The sequence below is a fragment of the Olea europaea genome, chromosome 7 (assembly GCF_002742605.1).
Source record: "Olea europaea var. sylvestris chromosome 7, O_europaea_v1, whole genome shotgun sequence".
Classification (NCBI taxonomy): domain Eukaryota; kingdom Viridiplantae; phylum Streptophyta; class Magnoliopsida; order Lamiales; family Oleaceae; genus Olea; species Olea europaea.
Window position 1 is genome coordinate 10,493,598 of NC_036243.1, and position 11,500 is coordinate 10,505,097.

The window sequence follows — 11,500 nt, forward strand, 5'->3', positions numbered from 1 at the left end:
TTAATACGTGTATTTTAAAGAATTGATGGACTTCAATCCTAATATTTTTGTCATGATCCCGTGTTTGTGCTATCTTATATCTATTTTTTAAAAATGGCTCAAGCATTAGACGAGGTAGACAGTAACCTAAGTCCCTCCGATTTATCGAATGCGTCAAGTTTTCTAGATTTCCATATTTTTACTTTTATTCTTTTATGAATTTTTTGCCTGTAATTAATAACATTAACTCAATAATTAAAAGACAGTGAATGATTTTTTAGTTAGTATTATTAAACACACCAATAGTTTAACAAGTTTTAATTTATCAAAGAAAATTTTACCTATAAATAAATTAATAAAAATATAAAATTACTAGTTGAGAACTATGTTGCTAACAAAAATTAACGGTTAATCAATAAGTCAAATATAAATCTACACTACCATAAAAGAGAGAATGAGGGTTTACTGTTCATTTTTGTCATACTCGTATTCACACTTAATCGGTTTGGGAACTGATTTGGCCACTGGAAAAATTCTATTCAACAATACTGTAAGACTCTTTCTCCTAATTCTCACACTATTAACTATCAACCATATCTTATATATTTAAATTTTTAAAATTATATAAATAAACAAAATTATTGTGTGTGTGTGTGTGTATATATATATATATATATATATTCATCCCGTGCATGGCGAAAAAAATTAAGTCATACCACAAAATTTTTCTTGAACAAAATGATGTATTGATAAAATTGTTGCGAAAAAATAATAAATAGTAATAAAATAATTGATTTTTTTTTGAAGAAAAACGACTTATAACACATTTTTTAACACATACGTTTAACGTCCATTTAACTATTTTCGATATTCATTTAGATCATTCGATGTGTCTATGATATAGTTCCTGAAATGAGTTTCGAGAGAATGTAAAACATTTATCGATTCGACTATCGTACAATTGTTAATGAATTTTTAAAGTTAACTTATTATCGAAAATTTCTAAATATAGTTTGAAAATACCTATTTTGACGTCCCGTAACATTTGCTATGATTAGCCGTTTCACGCATCATTAACGACGTGCAATACTATGCCGCGAGTACTTCAAAATGATATTAAGAATGTAATATTTTGATTTCGTTTAATATCCTATAATGAGCCTGAAAATGAACAAAAAAATAAAAGCTAAAAAAAAATTTAAAATTGCCTAAACCTACGGAGGTTTATGTAAAAAAAAAAAAAATTCTTTTATTTGTAATACATTTTTTTATTAATATTTAATTTAAAAAAATTAAATATATCTAAATATTTACTAAAAAATGTTGAAGTTAATATTTTTTACCTATAAGTAACTTTTACAATTATAATTTTTTTATTACTTTTAATTAACTTGAAGTGATTTGTTTACTTATAAGTAACTTTTTACATTCTAGATAGTTTAATCTTTTTATTAATATTTAATTTTAAAAATTAAATATATCTAAATATTTATACTGAAAAAATTTTAAGTTCACATTTTTTTTATATAAGTAGTTTTTGCAATTATAAGAGAATGGGGAATTAATATATATATATATATTTTTAACTATAAGTAGCTTTTACAATTATAATTTTTTTATTTTAAATAGTTTGAAGTGATTTTTTTACTTATAAGTAATTTTTTATTTTTTAGATAGTGTAATCTCTTCTTTTACTTTTAAATAACTTAACCGGTTTGGGACCTGGTTTGGCAACAGGAAAAATTCTATTCAAAAATACTGTAGAAATTTTGTCACACGCCATTGTCCACTGCAATATTTCTCCCTTACTTTGAATCTGACATACCATGCTCTTTCTCCTAATTCTCACGCAATTAACTATCAACCATATCTTATATATTTAACTTTTTAAAATTATATTAATAAATAAAATTATTGTAAATAAAATGTTAAAAAAAAAATATTCACTCCGTGCATGGAGAAAAGAATTTACGTCATACCACATAATTTTTCTTGAGCAAAATGATGTATTGAGAAAATTGTTGTGGAAAAATAATAAATAGTAATAAAATAATTGATTTTTTTTTTTAAAGAAAAACGACTTATACGCATTTTTTAACACATACGTTTAATATTCGTTTAACTATTTTCGATATTCATTTAAATCATTTGATGTGTCCATGATATAGTTCTTGAAATGAGTTTCAAGAAAATGTAAAACATTTATCGATTCGACTATCGTACAATCGTCAATGAATTTTTACAGTTAGCTTATTATTGAAAATTTCGAAATATAGTTTGAAAATGCCTATTTTAACGTCCCGTAACATTTGCGACAATTAGTCGTTTCACGCACCGTTAACGACGTGCAATATTATATCGCAAGTACTTCAAAATGATATTAAGAATGTAATATTTCGATTTCGTTTGATATCCCGTAATGAACCAGAAAATAAACACAAAAACATAAGTTAAAAAAAAAGTTAAAAAGGAAAGAAACTACTTTAGCAAACCTATAACCTCCGTGCACGGAGTTTTATGCGTGCGGGGAGTTCCAGCACCAATGTGCACTTTTTTTTTTTAGTTTTATTTATAGTACATTTTTATTAATATTTAATTTTAAAAAATTAAATGTATCTAAATATTTACTTAAAAATGTTGAAATTAATATTTTTTACCTATAAATAACTTTTACAATTATAATTTTTTATTACTTTTAAATAACTTGAAGTGATTTTATTACTTATAAGTAACTTTTTACGTTCTAGATAGTTTGATCTTTTTATTAATATTTAATTTTAAAAACTAAATATATCTAAATATTTATACTAAAAAAATTTTAAGTTCACATTTTTTTTTATATAAGTAGCTTTTGCAATTATAAGAGAATGAGGGATTAATTTTTTTTTTTTTTTTTACCTATAAGTAGCTTTTACAATTATAGGTTTTTAATTTTAAATAACTTGAAGTGATTTTTTTACTTATAAGTAATTTTTTATTTTTTAGATAGTGTAATATCTTCTTTTACTTTTAAATAACTTAATCGGTTCGGGAATTGGTTTGCCAACAGGAAAAATTCTATTCAAAAATACTGTAGGAATTTTGTCATACGCCATTGTCCACTGCAATATTTCTCCCTTGCTTTGAATCTGATACACCATGCTCTTTTTCCTAGTTCTCACGCAATTAACTATCAATCATATCTTATATATTTAACTTTTTAAAATTATATTAATAAATAAAATTATTATAAATAAAATGTAAAAAAAAAAAACATATTCACTCCGTGCATGGAGAAAAAAATTTACATTATACCACATATATTTTCTTGAGCAAAATGATGTATTGAAAAAATTGCTGCGGAAAAATAATAAATAGTAACAAAATAATTGATTTTTTTTTTAAAGAAAAACGACTTATACACATTTTTTAACACATACATTTAATGTCCATTTAACTATTTTCGATATTCATTTAAATCATTTGATATGTCTATGATATAGTTCTTGAAATGAGTTTCAAGAAAATGTAAAATATTTATCAATTCGACTATCGTACAATCGTCAATGAATTTTTACAGTTAGCTTATTATCGAAAATTTCGAAATATAATTTGAAAATGCTTATTTTGACGCCCCGTAACATTTGCTACAATTAGCCGTTTCACGCACCGTTAACGACGTGCAATACTATGTCACGAGTATTTCAAAGTGATATTAAGAATGTAATATTTCGACTTCATTTGATATCCCGTAATGAACCTGAAAATGAACATAAAAATATAAGTTGAAAAAAATAAAAAAAGAAAGAAACTACTTTAGCAAACCTATAACCTCCGTGCACGGAGTTTTATGCGTGCGGGGAGTCCCCGAACCAATGTGCACTTTTTTTTTAGTTTTATTTATAGTACATTTTTTATTAATATTTAATTTTAAAAAATTAAATGTATCTAAATATCTACTTAAAAATGTTGAAGTTAATATTTTTTACCTATAAGTAACTTTTACAATTATAATTTTTTATTACTTTTAAATAACTTGAAGTGATTTTATTACTTATAAGTAACTTTTTACATTCTAGATAGTTTAGTCCTTTGATTAATATTTAATTTTAAAAACTAAATATATCGAAATATTTATACTAAAAAAATTTTAAGTTCACATTTTTTTTATATAAGTAGCTTTTGCAATTATAAGAGAATGAGGGATTCACATATATATTTTTTTACCTATAAGTAGCTTTTACAATTATAGGTTTTTTATTTTAAATAACTTGAAGTGATTTTTTTACTTATAAGTAATTTTTTATCTTTTAGATAGTGTAATCTCTTCTTTTACTTTTAAATAACTAAACCGGTTCGGGAATTGGTTTGGCAACAGGAAAAATTCTCTTCAAAAATACTGTAAAAATTTTGTTACACACCATTGTTCACTGCAATATTTCTCCCTTACTTTGAATCTGACATATCATGCTCTTTCCCCTAATTCTCATACTATTAACTATCAATCATATTTTATATATTTAAATTTTTAAAATTATATTAATAAACAAAATTTTTATAAATAAAATGTAAAAAAAAAAAATACATATTCACTCCGTGCATGGAAAAAAAATTTACGTCATACCACATAATTTTTCTTGAGCAAAATGATGTATTGAGAAAATTGTTGCGAAAAAATAATAAATAGTAATAAAATAATTGATTTTTTTTTTAGAAAAAGGACTTATGCGCATTTTTAATACATACGTTTAATATTCGTTTAACTATTTTCGATATTCATTTAGGTCATTCGATGTGTCTATGATATAGTTCTTGAAATGAGTTTCGAGAGAATATAAAATATTTATCGATTCGACTATTGTACAATCGTTAATAAATTTTTAAAGTTAACTTATTATCGAAAATTTCGAAATATAGTTTGAAAATGCCTATTTTGACGTCCCGTAACATTTGCTACGATTAGTATTTTTACGCACCGTTAACAATGTGCAATACTATGCCGCGAATACTTCAAAATGATATTAAGAATGTAATATTTCGATTTCGTTTGATATTTCGTAATGAGTTTGAAAATGAACATAAAAACATAAGTTTAAAATAAAAAAAGACTACTTTAGCAAACCTCCGTGCACGTAGGTTATAACCTCCGTGCACGGAGTTTTATGCATGCGGGGAGTCCCCTCACCAATGTGCACTTTTTTTTTAGTTTTATTTATAGTACATTTTTTTATTACTATTTAATTTTAAAAAATTGAATTTATCTAAATATTTACTTAAAAATGTTGAAGTTAATATTTTTTACCTATAAGTAACTTTTACAATTATAATTTTTTATTATTACTTTTAAATAACTTGAAATGATTTTATTACTTATAAGTAACTTTTTACGTTCTAGATAGTTTAATCTTTTTATTAATATTTAATTATAAAAACTAAATATATCTAAATATTTATACTAAAAAAATTTTTAAGTGCACATTTTTTTTTTTATATAAGTAGCTTTTTAAATTATAAGAGAATGAGGGATTAATATATATATATATATATATATTTTTTTTTTTATTTCTTTTTACCTATAAGTAGCTTTTATAATTATAAATTTTTTTATTTTAAATAACTTGAAGTGATTTTTTTACTTATAAGTAATTTTTATCTTTTAGATATTGTAATCTCTTCTTTTACTTTTAAATAACTTAATTGGTTTTGGAATTGGTTTGGCAATAAGAAAAATTCTATTTAAAAATACTGTAGGAATTTTGTCACACACCATTGTCCACTACATTATTTCTCCCTTGCTTTGAATCTGACACATCATACTATTTCTTCTAATTCTCACGCTATTAACTATCAACTATATCTTATATATTTAAAATTTTAAAATTATATTAATAAACAAAATTAATGTAAATAAAATGTAAAAAAAAAAAAAGAAGCATATTCACTCCGTGCATGAAGAAAAAAATTTACGTCATACCACATAAATTTTTTTAAGCAAAATGATGTATTGAGAAAATTGTTGCAAAAATAATAAATAGTAATAAAATAATTAATTTTTTTTAAGAAAAACGACTTATACGCATTTTTTAGCACATACGTTTAAGGTCCGTTTAACTATTTTCGATATTCATTTAGATCATTCGATGTGTCATGATATAGTTCTTGAAATGAGTTTCGAGAGAATGTAAAACATTTATCGATTCGACTATCGTACAATCGTCAATGAATTTTTAAAATTAACTTATTATCGAAAATTTCGAAATATAGTTTGAAAATGACGATTTTGACATCTCGTAATATTTGCTACGATTAGCCGTTTCATGCACCGTTAACGACGTGCAATACTATGCCGCGAATACTTCAAAATGATATTAAGAATGTAATATTTCGATTTCGTTTGATATACCGTAAGTTGCCTGAAAATGAACACAAAAACATAAGTTTACAAAAAAAAAAAAAAAAAAAAAAAAACCTTTTAAAAAAAAAGAGTCAAAAATTTACCAAACCTCCGTGCACGGAAGTTTATCCACTTTTTTTTTTTTTTTACTTTTATTTGTAGTACATTTTTTATTAATATTTAATTTAAAAAATTAAATACATGTAAATATGCACTTAATAAACAGAGGCAATGAACTTTTTATTGTTCATTTTTCTGCCTTCCTTTTCACACTTTAACTAGATAATTACTGTTCACTAACCAGTTTCTTTCAATGCACAAAATATCTCTTCAACAAGTGCTTTAATGGTCCACTTCTCCCACACGATTCAGCCTTTTAACCTCCTTCCTTTCCCTTATCCTTTTCCTACATGGAGATAGGTTTTACAGCGTAGTGAGGGCTTGTCGGAGTCGAGATAATCCTGATTTAATTCCTTCCATCCCCTTCGTAGAAAAGGCCGGAGCTCCCTTTCGTTCCATTAGAATTCCCATTTGCCGTAACCACAGCAGCAAAGTCTATGTCAGGTAAGTTTCTATTTTCTTTTGGTTTTGGGATCTCGTTCATTGCTTCTTTTTTGAAGGGAAGCGAGGATCTTTGGTAAGTTTTTTTATTCCGTTTGCACAAGCTGTTGAAGCTATTAATTTTCATTTCGGTATTGTTTTAGGTTCAACAACACACAGTTTGGGGTTCTGATACGGGAGGATCTGCTCTACTGAAGTTCAAGGGTTCAATTTTAGACTCTTTTGGTGTCTCCACGGGATCATTGTTCCTCAATCAAGGTTTCTTGTGATTCGGTTTGTCAGGTGGTGACATTGAATATTTGTCGAGCAAAGGTTTTTGAGTTACGTAATTGAGATTGACTGGGTTATTTATTTCATTTGTAGCTTAAGGTGTAGTGTTGTATCAAGTGATGGCTCGAAATGTGCAACAATACCTGAAGTGAAAATTCCTTTTGATTTCTGGTTTGATAAGGCATTAAACCTCAATTTTGTGCACTATTTAGATTAATGTTGAATTTTTATATGGTTGATCTATTCAATATGAAGTTAAAAGGAGAATTAGGATCCATAATTTGCTAGCTGAAATTAGTGTAGACTCATAGCGTATTAAGTGAATCAAGTTATGCGATGATCAAAACATGGGTATTTGGGATCTTCTAACACATTTAAAGGAGTGCCTGTTACATTTCAGTCGAATCTGGAATGCTGTTTGGATTTATTAGTCATCAAATTCAATTCTGGTTTCCAATTTTATTCCGTTTCAAGTTTTAATTCTGAATATCATCTTTGACTTTGTTTAGTATTAAACTTATGGAAATTAGTGTATTGGCCTTTTTCCTCTAATTCGTGGAGACAAAATACTTATTATATCACTTTATGAAATGGCAACCCATGTCTTATGTTCATGCCAAATAAGTTTGATTGTAATGGTGGGATCTATGGTCAAAATGTCCTTTTTCATTTTTCTTTTGGAACTCTTGGTGAGCTTTTAGTATGTGGTGCTACTCTTGATTTTATAACTTTCAGATTATATCTTTTACATGGATGCATTTTTGTTCCTATTGTTTTGACTAATTAACTTCTTTCATATTCAATGCCAGAGCACACTTGATACTGCTTTGGTAGTGAGGCTACTTGACTCTTCTTTGCCTACTTGCCACTCTACTACTTTTATGAAATGGCTTCGCCCAAGGTAAGCCCCTATGGTTTCTATTTATAACCTTCTTGTGTCTTGACGCAAGTCATTTTTGTTCCCTTTATATTGTCACGTAATCTCGTTGTTGAGCCTACTTGAGCAAACTATGGGGCACATGGTTTCTAAAAATTGCAGTTTACTTGTCCTATTAGTGAATTTATGAGGCATTTCATGAAACTATCTAGCAGTTTTGTAAACTACGTAGTCTCTGCATCATGTTGTTAATGGTGTTACTGAGGAGAAAATAAACTTGATTTTAAATGACATAGATGAAGAACAAATTCAATTTTCAAGAGTTAATTGCTGAAAATATTTATTTTTAAAAATATTTATTCTTAATGGTGCAGGGAATTAGCATATTCTGGAATAGTAATTGGAATGAAAAAGGGAGTGAAACAAAGTCTATTCTTTTATGAATTTAGGTAGGGAAAGTCGAAGAAGGTGCAATATGAACGGCCCAATGGAGACTTGGTTGCTATGCTTCAAAGGGATGTCTTGGAGACCAATCCTGGTGTTAGATAGGATGATGTAGTTAGGTTGAGCAAAGCAAAAAGAATTTTAGAAGAAGCTGTGGTTCTTCCACTGTGGATGCTTGAGTATTTTCAAGTATCAGATATTAGTTGAAGCTGAGTAATTTACTTCGATTTCGTTTAACCCCTTGTTCCACAAAGTCATCTGGATACTTTGTAGTTTTAGTATTCTAAATATGCCGTTGTTTTGTTACTATGGATTTTATGATGAATGCCTACAGAAATGAGTTCATTAAGTCCAATCCTGATTTGCCTGCAAAAGTGATTTTCATTTACTTGTATTGTTCGTACCCCATTGTATCTGGTAAATTTAATAATTGATTTTAGAAGATTTTTATAATTTGCATCAAATTAAGATTAATATGTTTTAAAAGATGAAAACCGAAGAATTTTATTCCTTAGCAATGAGATCTCAGGTATGATGGATGAACCATATTGACAAATTATTTAAAGAAAGGCATAGCATGAATATTTGGTGTTTGATTAAGTCCACTATAGATAGGAATTTTATTATACTATAAGAATTCAATTTTTATCGGTGATTGATTGTATAAAGAGGACGAGGATAACAAAAAAATTAGCCTCGGTGGAATTGGAAATATTTGAACGAGGTGGGTATTCATGTACATAATAGAGAATCACTTCTTATTTGCTTCTGTTTCAATTATTATTGATTTGCTTTTGAATTAATAAATAACAATATTGACAATGAGCAATTTCTATTGTGAAAGAGGAAGCCAACAAAATAGGACAATGAGCTTCTAATACGTAGTTTTCATTACACTTCATTCAATTCTTACTTTATGTTGCAAATAAAATATTTCCCTAAACATATTTGGTTTGTTACAATTCTCTACTTTGTTGGCTAGGAAAGATATATTTGAGTTGGAATAATTTATTTAGTCTCTCATATTGATATGTGCTTCAATTATATATAGAAAAGGTTGTGTACATAATGCCCTTTTTATTTCCTTTTATCAACTCAAGTAACATCTACCTACTGTGATAATGAAACAACACTTTCAGCTATTGGAAGTGGGTATGCTGTCTAGGTCTTTCTGCACGTCTCTTGTTTCCATCCGCGTTGGGAAGATCACCAAGCAAGGAGCAAGTAGTTTCTGATGTCCCAACACCCGTAAGGTAGTTCTCTTCATTTTATTACTCTACTGTTGCATGTGAGTTGATTTTTCCTCTATTATAGTATCTACAGTTTTGTAAAGTAATTATTTTTATTCAGTGAACCAACTAGGGAATGTAATATTTGAGAGACAAAATTAGGTCTTCATTTTTTTATTTTTTATTTTTTTGTTTTAGGGGGAGGTTTGGAATAAGTACAAATTTGGGTTAGGAGAAAAAATTAGCTTACTTTCATCCTAAAAGTGAATTTATATATTGTGTGATATAGATCCTTGCTGTCAAACTTACACCTCTAAGTACAGGAGAAGGATGTGAAATCGTTTAGGAGCATATGACCAGTAAGAAAAGGTTGCTAGAGCTTATGATTTAGTATCATTGAAATACTGGGGATCTTCTACAACTACAAATTTTCCCGTGAGTTCTTCAATGGGAATGTTTGACCCTCTTAATTTTTTTGCCTTATAGAAAATGTTATATATTGTTACACAAGATGCTTTTATGTACATTCCTTCTCTTATAAAGAGCTACTAACGATAAAATATATATAGGAGCAAGTGCTTTACCTGTCATTCAAACGCAAGCTACAGGAACATCGACCAACTCATATTAAGCTTTTTTTCTTATTACAAATTTATATCAAGTTTTTTATATCTGGAACCCTGTTTAACACACTTTGATTTGGTTGAAAAATGACCTATTAATCTAAGATTGATTTCTCGATGATAATTTTCCCATAAAATTTTTTTTCTAGTAGATATTTTTTCTTTTTTCTTTTTTTTCTTTCTTTCTTTTTCTTTTTCTTCTTTTTTTTTTTTTTTTCTTTTTTTGCTATCTTGGGATCTCAGTTGAATTGGATGTCAAGGTCATGTGATTTGATGCTTTTATAATTAGAGTTAATTAACTATTTTGTTGTTGCTTTGATCAAGGTTTGTATGATATGTATTAGTATTCGCTTTCCTATCTATCTCCTTGCACGATTCCTTCCTTGTACAGCGTTGTTGCGTGCTTTCGTTGCCCTAATCGCTCTACCTATATTATATACCATTTGAAAGTTGAATTTTGTTTGATATATGTATAAATTGTGTGGATGCATGCATCTTCTTTCTTTTCAAATAATTCATCCCTTGGGATCCAGATTTGCTTTGCTTAAAAAGGAAGGTGCGCTTTTTTCTCTTCTATTGGTGATTTTATTCTAATTTCTACCAAAATTTTGCATTTGGCTTCTTTACCAATGTGTTGAGCACCACTTCTTCGACTTAACTTGTAGCAATTCAATATGATAACAGTCTTCTAATATCAATTTTCTTTGCTTGGTAACTGTGACCATGGAAAATCTTCGATGAAATCATGGAATTACAGAATTTGGGTGGATCGGAATTCCATTCCTTAATGTTTCTGGAAATGATACCAAATAAGTAATTAAGGTGGAGTGGGAATTGCGTCAAATACGAGCCTACGTTCAATCTTCTCAAGTTGGAAGCTTTAACTATATACATGGAATGCAATCAATGCATCTAAATAATCTGGCAGGCCTTTGTTGGATATTGATGTTGGTCCCATGACTGAGAAAAGTCTAGAAATATGTGATTAGTTAGTTAGTCTCCCTTTATCTACTATAAGTGGATGTTCTGCAATTGTGGCGCCTTAACAATGATAATTTCTTGAGTGTAAAATTATGACTGTGTTGCATAAATGTTTAGTTTTTTCCCTACAACTAATTTCATTTTTTAATGTAACAGGTTAACA

At 27.6% G+C, this 11,500-nt stretch overlaps 1 long non-coding RNA gene across 1 annotated transcript; it reads left to right on the top strand.

Moving 5' to 3' along the window:
- Window positions 1–6,706: 6,706 nt before the first annotated feature.
- LOC111397678 lies at window positions 6,707–8,513 on the top strand. Its single transcript, XR_002703307.1, has 3 exons — window positions 6,707–6,916; window positions 7,057–8,084; window positions 8,435–8,513. It is a non-coding gene; the product is annotated as an uncharacterized LOC111397678 (long non-coding RNA).
- Window positions 8,514–11,500: the final 2,987 nt, after the last annotated feature.